The sequence below is a fragment of the Leucopleurus acutus genome (genome assembly GCF_964270905.1).
Source record: "Leucopleurus acutus genome assembly, chromosome: 10".
NCBI lineage: Eukaryota > Metazoa > Chordata > Mammalia > Artiodactyla > Delphinidae > Leucopleurus > Leucopleurus acutus.
Window position 1 is genome coordinate 49,722,380 of NC_139153.1, and position 19,192 is coordinate 49,741,571.

Genomic DNA, 19,192 nt, shown 5'->3' on the forward strand with positions numbered 1-19,192 from the left:
AAGGAAAATTTTGAAAGTGTTTATATGGTTTTGAGCAATGAGGTGGTAGGATCTGTACATTTTTGTTCATTTCATATCAGATCCTTCACATTTTTCTTTGATAATGTCAAGAAATACAAATTTTCCTTTCTCAAGAGCAAACACTCATTTTTGTGGCTTTCACAAAATTGACTTTTGCAAACACAACACTATGTTTCACTCTACACACATCTCTGGAAAACATTAGTTCAAACATTAAAAATAGGATGCTACTTTTCAGAGCCCAGTATTTTTATTAGTAAAGTGTATATGTAGCATACTTTGAAAGACTTTTTAAAATTTTGGTTAACTCCTTACAAACCTATGGAAACCTAGCAAAGCAACAGTCTGTGACTGCTGACTATGTATATTTGCTTTAAGCTCTCTTTCCAAACATTATTTCTTATCTAGATTTCCTATTTTTTTCTTGCTTTCCTATTTTTGGGGTTGGGGAGGGGAATAACTATAGACTCACAAGAAGTTACAAAAATAGTACAGACAAGTCCTGTGTACTCTTTACCCAGTTTCCCCCATTGGCAGCATCTTACATAACCTATAATACATTATTAAAACTAAGAAACTGACATCTTGCTATCGTTAGACTTTTAGTTTCTTTTTGTGTTTCATCATATCAGAAAATTACCACTTTGCAACAATTCATTTCTGTTATATCTGGCGCTTCTCCCTTTCCTTAATTAGCAGACGACAATATCAATAAGCTTGCCACAATACTCGTCTGGAATTACAAGTTTACTAAAAAATTCTGTGGGTCAACACACTTAAAAGTGATTTATTTGTAAGAGTTTTGTTTTTTCTGCTTATATTGTTCCATGTCTTCCTGCCCTAATAAACCTATAAATGTGTACAACCTGCGTATGTGTGTGTTTTAATACATCCTCTGACCACTGAAATGTTTTCAAAGAGATTGCTATTAAAGTAAAAGAATGCAGGGCTTCCCTGGTGGCGCAGTGGTTGAGAGTCCGCCTGCCGATGCAGGGACATGGGTTTGTGCCCCGGTCCAGGAAGATCCCACATGCCGTGGAGCGGCTGGGCCCGTGAGCCCTGGCCGCTGAGCCTGCGCGTCCGGAGCCTGTGCTCCGCAACGGGAGGGGCCACAGTGGTGAGGGGCCCGCGTACCGCAAAAACAAACAAACAAACAAAGAATGCAAAGGTCCTCATTTGACTGGGAAAAGAAAGAAAAAAGTTTGTAAACATCTAACTATCCGAATGAGAATGCTGTGGTCTGTTGGTTTGGAAGCCAGATCTCACTTATGGCTAATTCTAGCTCCATATGGATTCTCCTAGCCAGAGCAGCTCATCCTTTACTCCACCAGAGAGCAAACGAAGGAAAGAGAAGTGTAAGTTACTTTCTTCAGACTTAGTGATGAGGAAAGTTTGATGAGAAGGGAGAATTTGGAAATTCGTGTAGGTATCAGTTATGTATAAATGCCTAATCACAGATAATCAAGTGATGGCTCTTCTGCATTGTATATACATTGTAAATGAGTAATCAAACATTCTTCATATTACAGCTCATTTAGCAAACTTACTCATCTACTGTATACCAGGCCCCCAGTTAGGCACTAGTAACACAGGAACACAACAGGATCTTTTTTTTTTTTTTTTTGGCGGCACGCGGGCCTCTCACTGTTGTGGCCTTTCCCGTTGCGGAGCACGGGCTCCGGACGTGCAGGCTCAGTGGCCATGGCTTACGGGCCCAGCCGCTCCGTGGCATGTGGGATCTTCCCGGACCGGGGCACGAACCCGTGTCCCCTGCATCGGCAGACGGACTCTCAACCACTGTGCCACCAGGGAAGCCCAACAGGATTTTTTTTTTTTTTTGTACGCAGGCCTCTCACCGCTGCGGCCCCTCCCGCCGCGGAGCACAGGCTCCGGACGCGCAGGTCCAGCAGCCACGGTCCACGGGCCCAGCCGCCCCGCGACATGCGGGAACCCCCACCCCGGGTCGGGGCACGAACCCGCGTCCCCTGCATCGGCAGGCAGACCCCCAACCACTGCGCCACCAGGGAAGCCCAACAGGATCTATTTTTTAAGTATTAAGCTCTTACTATGTGTCAAGATACTTCCTAGATGCTAGGGATTCAAGGAGAAGTTAAAAAGCTGTGTTTCCTTCTCTCAGGAAACTTACTGTCTGGTAAGGGAGATAAACGATCACACAAAATTAACTTTATAATCCTAATAGGTATTACTAAGGGTAGGTATGTGGTGCATGAGGGTGAGGTAGGAGAGACAGGCCCCAGGCTGAGCAGCTGTAACTGGTCTCCTGCTGATGCTTTGAGATGGGAAACCAGCAGGAGCATTGGGCCCTGACTGGGTGCATTCTTGTGGATTTCCCGGCCCAGCACATGTGCAGAAGAGGCCCTCAGTCTAGGGGAAGGACAAAAGGAGGGAGAAGATGCCAGCTGGAGTCCATCTTGGCTGAGAGATGCCTGCGCACACCAGGACAAGCTATGGAGATGACTGGCCAGAGACAAGCTGGAAAACTGCCCCTAATAAGCAATCTAAGCTGCCCCTACTGGGGGCAACTCACTCTGAGCTCACTGTGTGTTCCACACATATTTCTTTTTTCACACATACTTTGTTCCTTCCACATGTACTTTGTTTCTAATAAATGCTTTTATCTTTCACACAATCTTGGTCTCTTGGCTGAATTATTTCTTCAAAGAAAACACAAAGGTCCTTCTTCCAGCTTTTGACCACAGGAATCAAGGGCATCAAAGTGGAACTCAACCTAATCAGAAGTATCAGAAATGACTTCTCCTAGCAAGAGATGCTCTGAGCCAAGATTTAAAACTGCTTCAGAGTGAACTCAGTGCAGAAGTTGGGGAAGAGAAAGGAAGAACATAAAGACCTCAGGATGGGACAAGCAGTCTCAGGGTCTATAAAGAAATGAGGGAGATAATGTGAGATGAGTCTAGAGAACCAAAGGCCCACCATGCAGGGCCTTACAGGCTTCCTAAGGATTCTTATCTTTGTTTTGAAAGCAATGCAAATGAATTGAAGAGGTTTTAGTAGGAATGACATGATCAGACTTTGTGGTTTTAAATGATCACTCTAGCTTCAGTGTAAAGAATTCATTCTTTAAATGTGACGTGGGTGCGCACTATAGGCCAAGCACTGGTCTGCACACTGAGTACACAGTGGTGGACAAAATGCACAGACTCCCTGTCTTTGAGGATCTTACAGACAATACATAAATAGTACATAAGATGGTGGGAAGTGCTATCAAGAATATTGGAACCCAGGTAAGAATAAGAGGGTGGGGTGCTGTTGCTATTTTATTAGCTTGAACTATATGAAAGTACTGATCTTTTTATATCTTTTTTCTTTTTAACCTCAGGATGATATTAAGTTTATGTGGTACAGCCTGGTAGGATGACATTAGTGTTATACTGTTCAACCTAATATTTGGAAGAGTCAGAGAAGACCTAATGAGGTGATGCAAAGAAAGAGGCAAGCTGTGCAAATTTGTGGTGGGGAGAGCATCCCAAGCTAAGGGAAAGCAAGCACAAAGGCCCTAAAGCAAGAATGTACTTACCATGTTTGAGGAGCAAAGAGGAGGCCAGTGTGGCTGAAGAGTAATCGACAAGAGGGAGGAATGGTAGTAGGGACCAGAGCGTGCTGGGTCTTGTAGACCACGGTAAGAAATTGGCTTTTCCTCTTTGAATGATGTAAGCTGTTGAGGAGTTTTGAGCAGAGGAGCTATACAATCTGTCATCTTGAAAAGGACTGCTCTGTTACTGGTATACAGAGGGATCACTGTAAAATTTTTCAACTTTGCTGTATCCTTTAAATTTTTCCTAATAAAATGAGAAGACTTTCCGCTGCTGGATTGTAAACAGACTTTAGGGGGGGAAGGATGAGATCAGGAAGACCAGTATTGCAATAATTCAGATAGTAGTGAAGATAGTAAGAAGTGGTTAGATTCCAAATATATTTTGAAGATAGAGCCAGTAAGCTTTGCTTATAGAATGGCTGCCAGATGTGAGAAAAAAGATAACACTTAACGTTTAGACCTGAGCCACTGGAAGGATGGGGTTGTCATCTACTGAAATCTGAAAGGCAGTCTATTCAAACAGGTTTGGAGGAAAAGACTTTTTGGACAAGGTGAGTTTGTGATGCCTGTCTTAGATGCCATCTAAGTGGAGACATCAAATAGGCAATTGAATATACAAATCTAATTCACAGGAACCATCCAGGTAGGAAATACAAATGTATGAATCCACCTAAAGACTAAGATATAAAGATCAGTGCCTTGAGAATTAAATGAAAATACTCAGTTTAGCCTAAAGCCTGTCATGCTTTTTGTTCTAGGCTAGTTTTTTTTTGTTTTTTTGTGGTTTTTTTTTTGCGGTACGCGGGCCTCTCACTGTTGTGGCCTCTCCTGTTGCGGAGCACAGGCTCCGGATGCGCAGGCCCAGCAGCCATGGCTCACGGTTCCAGCCGCTCCGCGGCATGTGGGATCCTCCTGGACTGGGGCACGAACCCGCGACCCCTGCATCGGCAGGCAGACTCTCAACCACTGCGCCACCAGGGAAGCCCTCTAGGCTAGTTTTGTTTGTAGTTACCAGTTACATTATATTACCATTCAGAATATTTATATGCATCACTATCTGCTATTCACTTGCATTCTAAAGGGTTTTGTGTTTTAATGTTGGTCTTATCCAAACAGATTATACATTTCTTGAGAAAAGATCTATTTTCTTTTACACACTCCACAATGCCATATCACAAAGACATTTTACAATGCTCATATAATAAATTATTGGAATGTAGAGTTTGTTGTTATCATAAAGCATCAATTTTCTTACAAATATTTAATTTGGACACTTGTAGCTTCGTAAACACTTAACGAAAATAAGGGTAGACTTAGAATTTTCAGTCTTTTGCCCCTCACGCCCATATCACTTTGGATGAATAAGAGAGAGCCTTCTTGGGGGAAAAAAAAAAAAAAAGGCTCAGCCCTCCTCCATATTAGCTTTATACTCAAACTTCACGTGATAGCAAGACAGTTCCCAACAACTTCAAAGTGTACCTCCACCCCAGTCCACGTCCGGCAAGAAAGAGATCCTTCCCAGTAGTCCTGGATTCACTAATTGAACCAACCTGGTTAACTGCCCATCCCTTAACAAATTACTGAGCTAGGAAAATTCTGTGCTGTGATTGGCCAAATATGAGTCATATGCTTCACCTCTGGTTCACCCAAAGAGCATGGAATATAGAAGAGGAGTGGTTCCCTGGGAAAAAAAATGGGTTGCTGTCACCAAAACAAGGAACTGGATAGTGATGTCAAAAAACAATGCATTCTACACCTGGTAACTCAAAAGGCCTAAACATTGTTCCTTCCTTAAGCTTGTAAAAGAAGTCAGTAATGCCATGCACTCATGTTGAATCTTTTCCGATTCTGTATGCAATACTTTATTTCCCCATGAATCACTAGGCTGTCATATATTCACTTGTTATTGCTGAGTGAACCTCACCAAAAGTAAATGCATGAACCTCAAAGTTAACCAGCTGGAAGGGTCAATATTTCAGCACAACACTTTCCAGGATACTCCCACCTAGGTATTGCAGGTAGTTTCTTGTCCTACAATTATTTCCTATTGTCAGTCTGCCTGAAACATATTTTTTTGCCCTCAACAGCCTGCAGGCAGGGTGGCTGCTAGCTAAGGTGCCTGGAAAACCACTGCAGAAGCAAGTGACAATGAATCAGCCTAAATTCATCTTCTAGAAGGACATTTACATAGTGTAGAATCTTGAAAGCAAAATGTATCTACAGATATGTCTTTTCAGCTTCTTTTCAGGTTCACCGTTTCCATTCCTTTCTATACTAACAGGTTACTTTCCCCACAAGATGTCTGACCTAATTTATGTGGCATTTTTAACATTTTAGTTTAAATTTTGCTGCAGTAAATGGATAACTTTGCTATAAAGAGAATGTTGACTCTATCTATTCGTCTGGAATTTGGGGTGGCTCCTCTACTTTGCTGCTTCCCTGGACACCAAACATAACATTCTCTGTCCTAGGACCTGCTTCAAGTTGGTCATAAGACTGGCCGAAAATCAAACCAAATCTAAATGAATGGTTGTTGAAGTTAATCTCACATCCTGGAGCTGTGTGTGCCACGGAATAGCCTGCTTTTATTAACAAGCACAATTCTGATCAGAATCACTGCTCTGTGGTCCTGTTCATCAGAATTTCATGTTTAGAAACTGGATTTGGGTCTGGTTACTTTTAAATTTATTTATTTAATTTATTTATTTTTGACTGTGTTGGGTCTTCGTTCTGTGTGCAGGCTTTCTCTGGTTGTGGTGAGCGGGGGCTACTCTTCGTTGCGGTGTGCGGGCTTCTCATTGCAGTGACTTCTCTTGTTGCGGAGCACGGGCTCTAGGCGCATGGGCTTCAGTAGTTGTAGCACATGGGCTCAGGAGTTGTGGCTTGCGGGCTCTAGAGTGCAGGCTCAATAGTTGTGGCGCACGGGCTTAGTTGCTCTGCGGCATGTGGGATCTTCCCGGACCAGGGCTCGAACCCATGTCCCTGCCAATCCCCTGCATTGGCAGGCAATTCTTAACCACTGCGCCACCAGGGAAGCCCAGGTCTGGTTACTTTTAAATTTTCTATTGCAGGAAAAGGTAACATAGGATAGTGTTAAGCATGTATTTAAATGTTAAAAGTAGGTTACTGAACAATATGTTCTGGATGATTCCAGTATTCTTAATATTATACATAGAGAATTACAGGATGAGATACCCAAATGTTAACCTTAAGAAATGAAATTATCAGTGATTTGACTTGATTGTTTACTTTTCAAAATATTCCTAGATGAAATGTACTACATCTGTCTCAAATAAATTAATTTTTAAAGATTTTTTCTTGATGTGGACCATTTTTAAAGTCTTTATTGAGTTTGTTACAATATTGCTCCTGTTTTATGTTTTTTTTGGTTTTTTGGCCCAGAGGCACGTGGGCTCTTAGCTCCCTGACCAGGGATCAAACCCGCACCCCCTGCATTGGAAGGTAAAGTCTTAACTACTGGACCGCCAGGGAAGTCCCAGATAAATTAATTTTTAAAGAAAGGAGTTTATAATACCAATACCCCAGAGTCAAAAATATGCAACAGATACAACTGAAAAATAGATCTAATTATGATTCTCACTGCTCAAAACCATTGTAGATTTTTCTCTTGCTTGGCATACATCATTTATTCTTTCATTTAAAACAAAAAAGCATGTCCTGGATGCTTGGGAGTAAATGAACAATACAAGTGCGGCTCCTGCCCTCCTAGAACTAACTAACTAACTGACTGTCTAGTGGAGATATAATGAGTAAGCTGACAGCAAACCCAGTGTGTCATATTCAATAGCAGTTTCATGCACTCCCCACCAAAATACCCAACCCTCCTTTTACAGAATAAATTCTGGCCTTGGCACATCAGCTGACAAGCATGTTGAACTCTCCCATGGTGCCACTCACTGCTGGTCCATGCTTCAGTCTGAGCCTCATCCCCATTGCTGTCCACACGCTAGTTTTCAATTATTAGAGCAGCGTTCAATTATTTGAGTATTCACACACATAGATAACAAACTTGTGGTTACCAAAGGGAAAGGAGGGATAAATTAGGAGGCTGGAATTAACATATACACGCTACTATGTATAAAATCGATAACCATCAAGGACCTAGTGTATAGCACAGGGAACTATACTCAATATTTTGTATTAACCTATAAGGGAAAAGAATCTGAAGAAGAATATATATATATAACTGAATCACTGTGCTGAAACTAATACAACATAGTAAATCAACTATACTTCAATTAAAAAAAAAAAGAAAAAATTATTCGAGTATTTACTTGCTCTTATTTTATAAAAATGAAAGTACAAATACTAGTTATAGGAAATGTAGATCTTGTAAGTGTAGTGTGAATGATGTAAAGATGAAATCCTTAAGTGTGCCAGAAGCAGTGAGTGTCTAGCCTCAACCAGACGATGAGACATTCATGAAATGAAGGCCTGTAGACAGTGAAGGAAAGAAGAAAATCAGAGACCAAGCAGAATCCTGGAAATATTCATTGTTCAATGTCATAGCTAAAAGTTTAGCTATGTTTAGAGATTTCGATCTTACTTTTTAGCTCTGTAGGAAAGGATTCCTCCTAAACCAAGGAAGTTTATTGTTTGATTGTTAGATACATTTGCAGGTGTGCTTTACATTTGAAAGTTGGGAACTGCCTTTGGTGGTTCACCACTGCCTACAGAACTTTTCTAAATCATTTATCACATCAGTGATGTTAACATCCACAAGTTTATAGTGATATTAAGAAAAGAAAGAACTTACAAGTTACCTATAAGTTGTTACAGTAAGTTGCTAAATTATACATTAATGATAATCGGTAAATAAAACATTTATTCTGCCTTTCTTGTACAAATTGTATTTTAGGGTAGCCAAAGAGTTGTTAAGGAAAAGTCCTTTTGTATGAAATATTTCCAACTAATAAATGTAAAAGGAATGATTTAAAAACTCATCATTTCGGAGACTCAAAAAAAAATATCAGATTTAAATGACAATCATCGATGGCTGCTAAACCCATTAAGTGAAAGATTGATGGATAGAGTTATATGGATGGATTGGGCTTATAACACCTGGACCCACTGATCAATCGTAACATCACTAACAGTTGAACAACCATACATCTACACGTCCTAAGGTGGTGCAATCGAAAATATACTGAATCACCTATGAGGTATTTTTGCCACTCCCCAAAATATTTTGAGTTTGAATCCAATCAAGCCTGTAAATGTAACTATCAATTTATGGAGAGAAGGGAGAATGAACAATATAGGAAAGTGTCAAACAACACCAAGAAGATGCAATCAGTTAACCCCAGAATGTGGAAAGTTCTACTGGGCAAATGAGAGGATTTCTTCAACAAAGAAATTACCTTAATAAATTAAAAGAGATTTAAGACACCTAACAACCAAATACAGTATGTGGATCCTGATTTGACCAATCAATTATAAACAGACGTTTTTGAGACAATGGGGAAATTTGACCAAAGACTGGATATTAGATGATATTAAGGAATTATTATTAATTTAAAGGTTAATAATTTTGTCAGTGTCATAATGATATTGTGTCACAGCATACAGTGGTTATGTTTTTGAAAACAGTCTTTTGTCTATTATAGACATATAATGAATAATTTAAGGGTGAAATTCTATGATCTCCAGGACTGCCATTAAGATACTCTAGAGGGAAGGGGGGAAATGGCAGGACAGATGAAACAAGATTAGGCGAGGGTTGATAGGTGTTAAAGCTGAGTGATGCGCATATGCTGGAGATGGGATATAATACTATATTCTCTATTTTATGTGTGTGTTTTAAATTTGCCATAATAGGAAGTCAAAATTTAAATCAATACATACATACATACATACATATATAAAGGCTTTAGGGCAGCTTACTTCTGCACCTGACTTGTTACCTGGGGAAGAGACTGAGTGAATGAATCCAAAAAACTATAATATTGGGATCCCTGAGCCGGTTAGTATGGGTGCACTTGTCTAAATGTATAATCCTGAGGAAAGGAGCATCTTCCTTTCTTTTTTGTGGAACCCCTGAGGGCAAATGCACCAGTAACGGCCACAGTGAGGACAAGAAGCTCAATCCAAATCATTTCTTTTGGACGGCCTGTGTATCCACAGGTGATCAAAGGAGTGGTAGCTGAAGCTCTCCCTGACACCTGGGGCTGGGGTCTGAGCTGTGGTGTGATTATCTTAGACTGGGGTATACGTAAGAGGTATAAGGACAGTGTGCTCAAATCCTGTGGGCAGCAGTGGATGTTGACAAGATCATTGCTTTCCAAGGGCATAGCTATGGAATGTTCCAGAGCCAGCAGTGACGCCAGGCTCCCAGCTGCTACAGCACTAGGGTAACAACTTCCAGAGCAATCAGCCCTAGTTGTGATGGCTGTGATTCCTAGACACAGGGGAAGGAGCGGAGTGAGAAGGAGAGAAGGGGGGGTCTGGGTTTCCCAACTGATCTAGACGTATGGGGCTTGCATTGACAAACCAGAGACATCCCTATGGTGAGACACTGTGCATTTGTCAGCTGGTGAAGCAGGATTTACTCATTACCCAGTTCTCGAATTGCATGATTCTATCATTGTATTACATGGAAATGACTCTGACCATGATTTGGTGGCGTGACCAGAGTGCTCCTCCCACTTCCTTGTCTCTTGCATAATCTTGGGCAGGTCGCCCTTCTTTAAATTAGGATAATAATACCTTGCCTTTCTACCTCCTGGGCTGTTCTGAGGATCTTAAGAGATAATATATGGAAGTATAATTTTTGTGAACTATAAAATGCTATTCAAATATGTAATTTGATATAAAGGTCAAATATCATTCTGACCTTAAACGACTAGCTGATTTATATCATTTTTTTTTTTTTTTTTTTGCAGTACGCGGGCCTCTCACTGCTGTGGCCTCTCCCGTTGCAGAGCACAGGCTCTGGACGCGCAGGCTCAGCGGCCGTGGCTCACGGGCCCAGCCGCTCCGCGGCATGTGGGATCTTCCCAGACCAGGGCATGAACCCGTGTCCCCTGCATCAGCAGGCGGACTCTCAACCACTGCGCCACCAGGGAAACCCCTAGCTGATTTATATCTTAAAGCTTCTTATTTCTTTGATTCTATGCTAGTAATAAATATTTAATTAGTACATTATAAAATTAGATAGTCAAGAAACAACTACAGAGAAATTTAGTGTATAGTATGATCTTTCTGCATTCTCCTAGGTTACATAGGAATTCCTGGAAATAAGAAAATCTTGCCCAGTTAATATTTTATAGTTATATCCTTGAATACATGCCCATCAATTTAGGAGACAAATAAGTTGCTACATATTCCATAAATCATGCTTATGATTTTATAATCTCAATTTCATAAATCAATATTTCTTCTATTCAATAATATATAATCAACTGGGGAACAAGAACAGGGTTGGCAAACTATGGCCCATGGCATAAATCTGGCCACCACCTATTTTTGTATGGCCTGCAAACTAAGAACTGTTTTGACATTTTGAAATTTAAAAAAAAAAAATTCAAAACAAGAATATTTTATGACACATGAAAATTACATGAAATTCAAATTTCAGTGTCCATTTATTTATTGGAACACAGCCACACCCATTCATTTACCTACTCTCTATGGCTACAATGGCAGTTGAGGAGCTGTGAGAGGGACCACATACATGGTCCACAAAGCCTAAAATATTTACTATCTGGCTCTTTACAGAAAAGTTTGCCTATTGCCAGAATAGAAGGTTCAAAGGGACAGAAATAAAAAAATTTTGTTATTTTTTTATCTCAGGATAAATAAACCTGGGATATATGGACTCAAATTATGTATATGCAACAAAAGAAACCCACAGTTATGGTTTTAATGACTGGTTTTGAGTCAATTAAGAAAAAGTTATATAATAAGTAAAATATAAATAAATGGAATGCAATTAAATCCTTAAAAATATGTTCTCATTTTGCTCAGTGTTGGTAGCAAAGTAAAGAGAATTGGGAGTAGTATATTTATTCTCTAACATACCACAGAAACCGACTTTAGTAAGGGAAAGAGGAAGTTCGTTGGAAAGAGGATTCTTGAGCAGTTCCAAAATTGAGGGAAGAGCTAGAGATCATGACCTTTGGAAGGACAGCAGACTGGTAAGCTCCAGGTCACCAGCAGCAAGAGACCCTGGATCTGCTCTCAGGGCATTTCCACAAGACTTCAGGAGGCTTCTGTTTGAATTTTTGGGAGAAATAAATTGATGGGCCCAGTTTATGGCCCTGGAGCCCAGGGAATGGAGCGATGTGTGTGGGAACTCACTGGAATTCCATGGTTGGAATGAAGAAGGAAGAAAGAGGAGGTAAGAAGGAGGATGCGATGCCAGGCAAACAAAAACCAGCAGATGTGCTCACAGGGAGCTTCTCAGGAAACACAGGCTTTAATCCCAACTTCAGCACCAAATGGGTAAATGTGAATAGGTCATCTCATTGGGGGTCAGTTAGGGGTATTTCCATTTCATGTTAGTATAAAAGGAGGGGCATAATTAGGCCCACCTGCCATAAAACTCTTCCTTGGCCACAGTACCTAAAATTCTCACCCTCAGGACACATTTTTTTAAGTTAAAGAATAATAACTTTTAGAGGATCAAATTAAAATATAATTGTGTAACCACTATCACCACTTCTATTCAACATTGCACTAAACTTTTCAGCTGGCACAGTAAGATAAGAAAGTGAAATAATAGGCATAAAGGTTGTAAAGAAAAAAGTTACCATTTTTTTACAGGTGTGATTATATACATATACTATTCAAAAAATCTATTAAATATTACAATTAATAGTGAATTCAGCAAAGTCACTGGATGAGGGTCAATATAAATTTCATCTTATTTCTGTATCAGCAACACAATAACAACAAAAATAAAATGAAATTAAAAAAATGGTACTATTTACAATAGCATCAAAAAACATTAAATATGTAGGACTAAATATAACAAAAGATGTGAGCCAATTTCCTCAAATTGGCTATAAGTTAACGCAATCCCAACGAAAATCCCAGAAGACTTTTTATTTTGGTGGAAATTGATAAGCTGACTCTAAAATTTATAAAGAAATGCAAAAGGTGAAGAATAGCTGAGGCAATTTTGAAGAAGAAAAACAAAGCTGGAGCATCTAGGTCACCAGATATCACATCTACTAGGATGGCCAACTGTCCTACTTTGCCAGGGACTGAGGAGTTTTCTGAGATGCAATACTTTCAGTTTTAAAACCTAGAAAGTTAAATATATCAAATCACTATGTGGTACATCTTAAACTAATGCAATGTTATATGTCAGTTATATCTCAATAAAAATGTTGGGTGGGGACCAAAACGTACTGGGAAAACCAAGACACATCAGTCACCCTAGGACTTAGTATAGAGCTATAGTTATTAACATGGTGTGATATTGGCTCAAGTATAAACATATAAACCAATGAAAGAGAACAGAGAGACCAGAAATAGATTCATACATATTTTATCATCGGCTTTTGACATATGGCCCAACAGTAGTCCATTTGGGAAAGGATGGTCTTTTCCGTAAATAGTGCTGAATAACTGGCTATCCACAGGGAGAAAAAAACACCTCAATTTCTAACTCATAACACAAAAAATAAATTCCAGATGAATTATGTTTCTAAATTTAAAAGATAAAATAATAAAGCTTTTAGGAAAAAAATAGGAGAATATCTATTCGACCATGATATGGATAAAGATTTCCTAAGTAACACACAGAAAATGCTAAATATAAAGGAAAAAAATTGATAAATTGAACTAGATTAAATTTAAGTGTTCGTATTCATTAAAAAATATCTTTATGAAAATGAACTGCAAGCAAGCCACAGAGTGGGAGAAGATATATGTGATTTATATATATAATTCATCAAACCTATGTAATATATAATTATACAAATACAAAAATATATTCATATTAAGTATTTTATTAATATTTATTTAAATAAATATATTTAATATAAATATGTTGTTTATGTTAAATGTAAAATTATAATATATAACAAATATATTTTTGTATATAAATCACATGTATCTCCAACTCTATATATGGGTATGTTTGTATGTGTGTGTATATCTATAAATCTATATTTATACCTATACCTATCTTATTTATTTTTATATATATATATATATATACACACACACACATACATATACCATTTGTTAGGTATATATCTGACAAAGGACACATATACAGAATATATAAAGAGTTCCCATAAGTCAATAAGAAAAAGTCATATGAAATGGTGCTTGACTTCCTTAGTCATCAGAGAGATGCAAATTAAAACCACTATGAGAGAATACTACATGTCTACCAGAAGAGCTAAAATGAAAGACAGGGAATTCCCTAGCAGTGCAGTGGTTAGACTCCGCGCTCTCACTGTTGAGGGCCCGTGTTCAATCCCTGGTCGGGGAACTAAGATCCCGCAAGCCACATGGTGCAGCCAAAAAATTTTTAAAAATTTTAATAAAAGGAGAAAGAGACAGACAATATGAAGTTCTGGTAAGGATGTGGGGCACAAAGAAATTTCACACGTTGTTAAAAGCAGTATCAAATGTACAATCATTCTGGGAAGCTCTTTGGCAATGTCTACTAAAGCTGAACACATTCATACCCGATAACCTGCAGATTCCACTTCTGGGTACATACCTAGACACCAAACATAAATCTTCCTAAGGGGTTTAGACCTGGGGTCACAAATTCAAACAGCCCCATGACCACGTCTAGATCTCAAGGTTCCACCTCTCTCTCTCTCAACGGCTGACTGCTCGTGGGTGGGCACCTTACCCATGCCAGGCGCCGTGGACGCAGTCGAGGCTCTGCCCCGATCCCCTTGCCTGGGCAGTGCACCATCCCCCAGCTGCTGTGAATGCTGGCTGCTAGCAGCTCACAGCTGCCCTTTCTCTTGAATCGCCTTGCCCAGAAATGCTTGAGAAACTATGCCCTCCCCCACCAGAGGCAGCCCACAGTCAATAACTGATGGGTATGGGGGTACAAAAGCAGGCTCCATGCTTCGAGATGGGGTAACTGCAGTGCTGTACACTCTCCAGATTCCAGGATGGGAGCAGCCTGAGGCTAGAAGTGCAGCTCTGTCTCCTGCTCCATCCTGCTTCCCTCACTGCCTATCAGGTTTCTCCTGAGAGCGCTCCCCCAATAAATCACTTGCACCAGCATCCCTCCTCTTCTAGGGAAACCGAGGTAAGTCATAGGGCCCATAAGATCCTCTTTCCCCAAAGAGCCGAGCGCCTAGGCACACTGAGACGGCCCCATCAATGTCAACACAGCCATGCACTCCTGGAGCTCACGGTCTTCCCCTTGCTGAGCTGTGGTTGTTCAGCTTCCCTTTGGTTTCATAAAAGACCCCGGGAGCTTTCCGATAATCCCCCTTTCTGTTCAAGTCAGCCAAAGTCCATTTCTCTTCCCTGAAACCAATATAACCTTAACTAGTATGATGGGTAATCCAGGCCTGACCTAACATGGCTTTGGAGATAGGACTCAATCCTTTGTGGAAGAACATCAGTTGGAATCCTGAGGGAAAAACTGATTACCCTTCCTATTCCCTTGGCTTCAGTAACTGTACGTTTTGCTAGGAATGCTCCCCATCTTTTAATCCTCCAGGAATTTGCCTTGCTGAGGAGTTAATTTGTTACCCAGGGCTATGTTTCCCCGAGACCTTGATTCCCTGGAGGCAGAGAGCTGAATTCCTTCCACTGGTCGTCATTCTCTTGCATCTCTGTTTCCAGTCCTGTGCAGGAAGCCTCTAGCATTTCTCTGAGCCTTCTTATCCCTAACATGTACTTGTCTACATCCTCTTATTCTCTCTGTGTGTGCATACATGTGCAGTGTGTTTGCATACATGTTAGGAAAGCAAAAAGAGGAGGTGGGGAAATCGCAGGAGGGTGGTTGGATTTCAAATCACTCAACCATGGGTTATAAAGAAAGGGCGACACAACACCAACCTGATTAGTTCCACTCAGAATTGTTCACTGATTCATCAGAAAATTGATCCTTCTGACCCAGACTCTCCTCTCTCAATGGTCAAAGGCAGCTTTTGTTTGAGCCAGTAATTGTGCCTCTATAGCAATTTTATGTAGTCTAGCCCAAGACAAGTTTCTACCTGAGCCAAATGTGGATATAGCTGGATAATTTTTTTTGGGGGTGGATAATATTTGAAGATATTAACCTACATCCTGTTTTCCAGTGGACATCTCCTCCTCTCCCCTTCCTCCACTTAAGCAGACCGTCATGTGGTCTCAGGGGAGCCATGCTGCAGGGTGAAGGGTGAAAATTTGACATACCTTTCTGGCTTGTTCCTAAAGACTGATAAACTGATGGTCCACTGGTCTTAGAGCTCTCACAGATGAGGTTTGCTTGGCCCACATGGTACTTTTTAAAAGTCTGATTTGGGCCACACAGGGCTCGGCTCTCCAGTTTATCACAGTCCCCAACACTCCCTATTGTCTGCCACAATTGACATTTCCTGCTTGGCTTCTGTGTACACTTGAATCTGTGACCCCCCCAAAAACCATTAAGGAAGATTATGTTTGGTACCCTAGAAGCAAATATTCTGCTCTCTGAGGAAGAAACAGGAAGATTAAGAGAGGAAATTTCCCTCTCAGAAGAGGGAAAGCCACAACGTAAGGCCCAATGATGGCTTATGACCATGATTTCATTGCACGCAGTTTAAATAACAACCCTAAGCAAGACTGATGGGTGAGTGGCCATCGTGAGGGAAGACAGAAATGTGGATCTAAGTTAGAGAGAAAGGAGGGGAGGCTGTGGTCTAGGGGCTCATCTGCTCAGCATCCCTTCCTTCTCCTTCTGGTTGGAGCACCTTGATTATCCTTGGGAAACTGCCCCAACGCATTGCATAGAATCTTGGAGTTTCAAGTGCCATGGCCAAGGGGTATGTGTGACCAAATGACCCAAACCAGGCCATTCACACTCTTTCTTCAAGGAATTTGGACCTTGAGCACAGGAAGATAAGGGTAGAAAACCTACCCTGATGGAGGATCCTTAAAGAACTGCCCATTAACTCCTGCTACCTGGACTCCTTAGGTACCCTAACTCCTCTTCTTTCTGGGGCCTATCATGTCAGATTCTGTAAATTCTCTGAGCTTCCCCATATTATTCCAATAAGGTCTTTTAAGGGTCAGTTTCTGTTGCTGGCAGCCTGAGAACCCTGCCTTGTACAAGAGGGTTCCTGGAGGATGTGGGATGTGAGCCAGCAAGAATAGCTTCTTCCAGGTGACGAGCACATTCTCAGCAGAGCCTCTCATGAACTCTTCTCGGCCTGACTCAAGGGGAAACTTCAAGGGAGGAAGCGTGAAAAATCGGGGTGTGGGGAGATATGGGGAAGGGGCTAGAGTGGGAGAATCCTTTCTTGCTTGTCTGCAGAGTATGGCCTTTCTCCCAGAGGAGAGGTCCCCATGATGTTGCAGTCACTCCTGAGGCGTAATCAGTGAGCAGCAGAGAACTGGGCAGGATGCATTAGAAATTGGAGATTCACCAAGGAAGTGAGTTCTGTAGGAAGCCTCATCCACCAGGTGAGTTGGGGCAGCAAAGAGTTGGTGACCATTATTTTTATTTTTTAAAAAGATATGTATTTATTTGGTTGTGTCGGGTCTTAGCTGCAGCAGGAAGGTTCCTTAGTTGTGGTTCATGGGCTCCTTAGTTGCGGCTCACCAGCTTCTTAGTTGCTGCTCACCAGCTTCTTAGTTGCAGCAGGTGGGCTCCTTAGTTGCAGCAGGCGGGCTCCTTAGTTGCGGCTCAAGGGCTCCTTAGTTGTGGCTCGCCAGCTCCTTAGTTGCCGCTCGCTGGCTCCTTAGTTGTGGCATGTGAACTCTTAGTTGCTGCATGCATGTGGGATCTAGTTCCTGGACCAGGGATCAAACCTGGGCCCCCTGCATTGGGAGCGTGGAGTCTCCCAACGGAGTCTCCAGGGAAGTTCTGGGAACCATTACTGAAGAGATGTAAGAGCAATGGAGGAGGGGAGAACATGAGAATGCAGTGATTGCTTGTAAAGAACAGAATGGACTCCTGAGTCAGTCTGCCTGCACTTGAATCCTGGCTCTGTCACTGACATTGTGTGATCAATTTTTTCACCCCTAAATACTCCCTACCTCAATTTAATTTAGTGGCTGGCAAAAACCAATCACTTAATAAAGGATGACTAGTGTTATTATTTTTATCACTAAAATGTTATTCTATTAATCCAAATTGTTAATTATCAATTATTACTACCATCAATTAAACTTCAGATTCAAAGCCACAGACCATGCCTGCACACCCACCCACATACAAAACACACAATTATATTTCAGAAATACCCCTGGGGCCCAGCCTGAAATTACAGACTAATAAACCCGAGACAAAGCCAATAAGATATCAAAAAATAGAAGATCCAATGGGCATAAACTTGTACCACTGTGTTAAAAGGGAAATGTGGTCTGAGACACAGAGCTATGGGACGGACAGGGACCCAGGTGAGTGGCAAAGTTGGGACAATAACCTGGGATTACTTCCTGTTCTGGTAAGATTCTTGGAAACTAGACACAGACACAGCCCATGCTGCTGAACAGGAGCACAACGATCTGTGATGTATCCTGTGAGCCCAAGTAACTGGACCTGAAAATGTAAACTGTACTACTAAAATAATTGCATTTATCACTCTTCAGGAAGATGGGAGTGATGGAGAAAGTGCTGGTCTGGGAGTTAGAAGTCCTGGAGTCACCAGAAGGTCTATGAGGACTTCTGGAAGGGATTCACTCTCTCAAAGCCTGGCTTTCCCATGTTAGTATCCCACGACCGTGGCATGCATGGCCCTCCTCCACCCTTGTGAATATGGCCCGCTCTGTCTGGAACACCCTAATCTCACTCCTCCTCCACTTCATCCAGATGCTCTCAGGATCTCTGAGTTGTCTTTTTTTTTTAATTTATTTATTTTTGGATGTGTTGGGTCTTCGTTGCTGCGTGCGGGCTTTCTCTAGTTGTGGTGAGCGAGGGCTACTCTTCGTTGCGGTGGCTTCTCTTGTTGCGGAGCACGGGCTCTAGGCGCATTGGCTTCAGTAGTTGTGGCTCGCGGGCTCTAGAGCGCAGGCTCAGCAGTTGTGGCTCACGGGCTTAGCTGCTCTGCAGCATGTGGGATCTTCCTGGACCAGGGCTCAAACCCGTGTCCCCTGCATTGGCAGGCAGATTCTTAACCACTGCGCCACCAGGGAAGCCCAGGATCTCTGAGTTTTAAACACAATGTGTCCTCCCCCAGAACCGATATTTTTTCCCAAAGGTCAGTTGGCACTCATGGACATAGACCTTTGGTCATCACCTGCTAACGTGTGGGCCATTTCCCTGGGCCACTTCCCACCACACTCCCGCATGGCAGGAGGGACAACTATTAACCTCATTGTACAGATGAAGAAACTGAATCTTAGTGAGGTGAAGTGACTTGCTCCAGATCACAGAGCTGGGAAGGGGCCACTCAGCCCCACATCTACCTTGTCTGCTTCAAATCCAAGGTTATATCCTAGATAGCCTTATCATCTGCA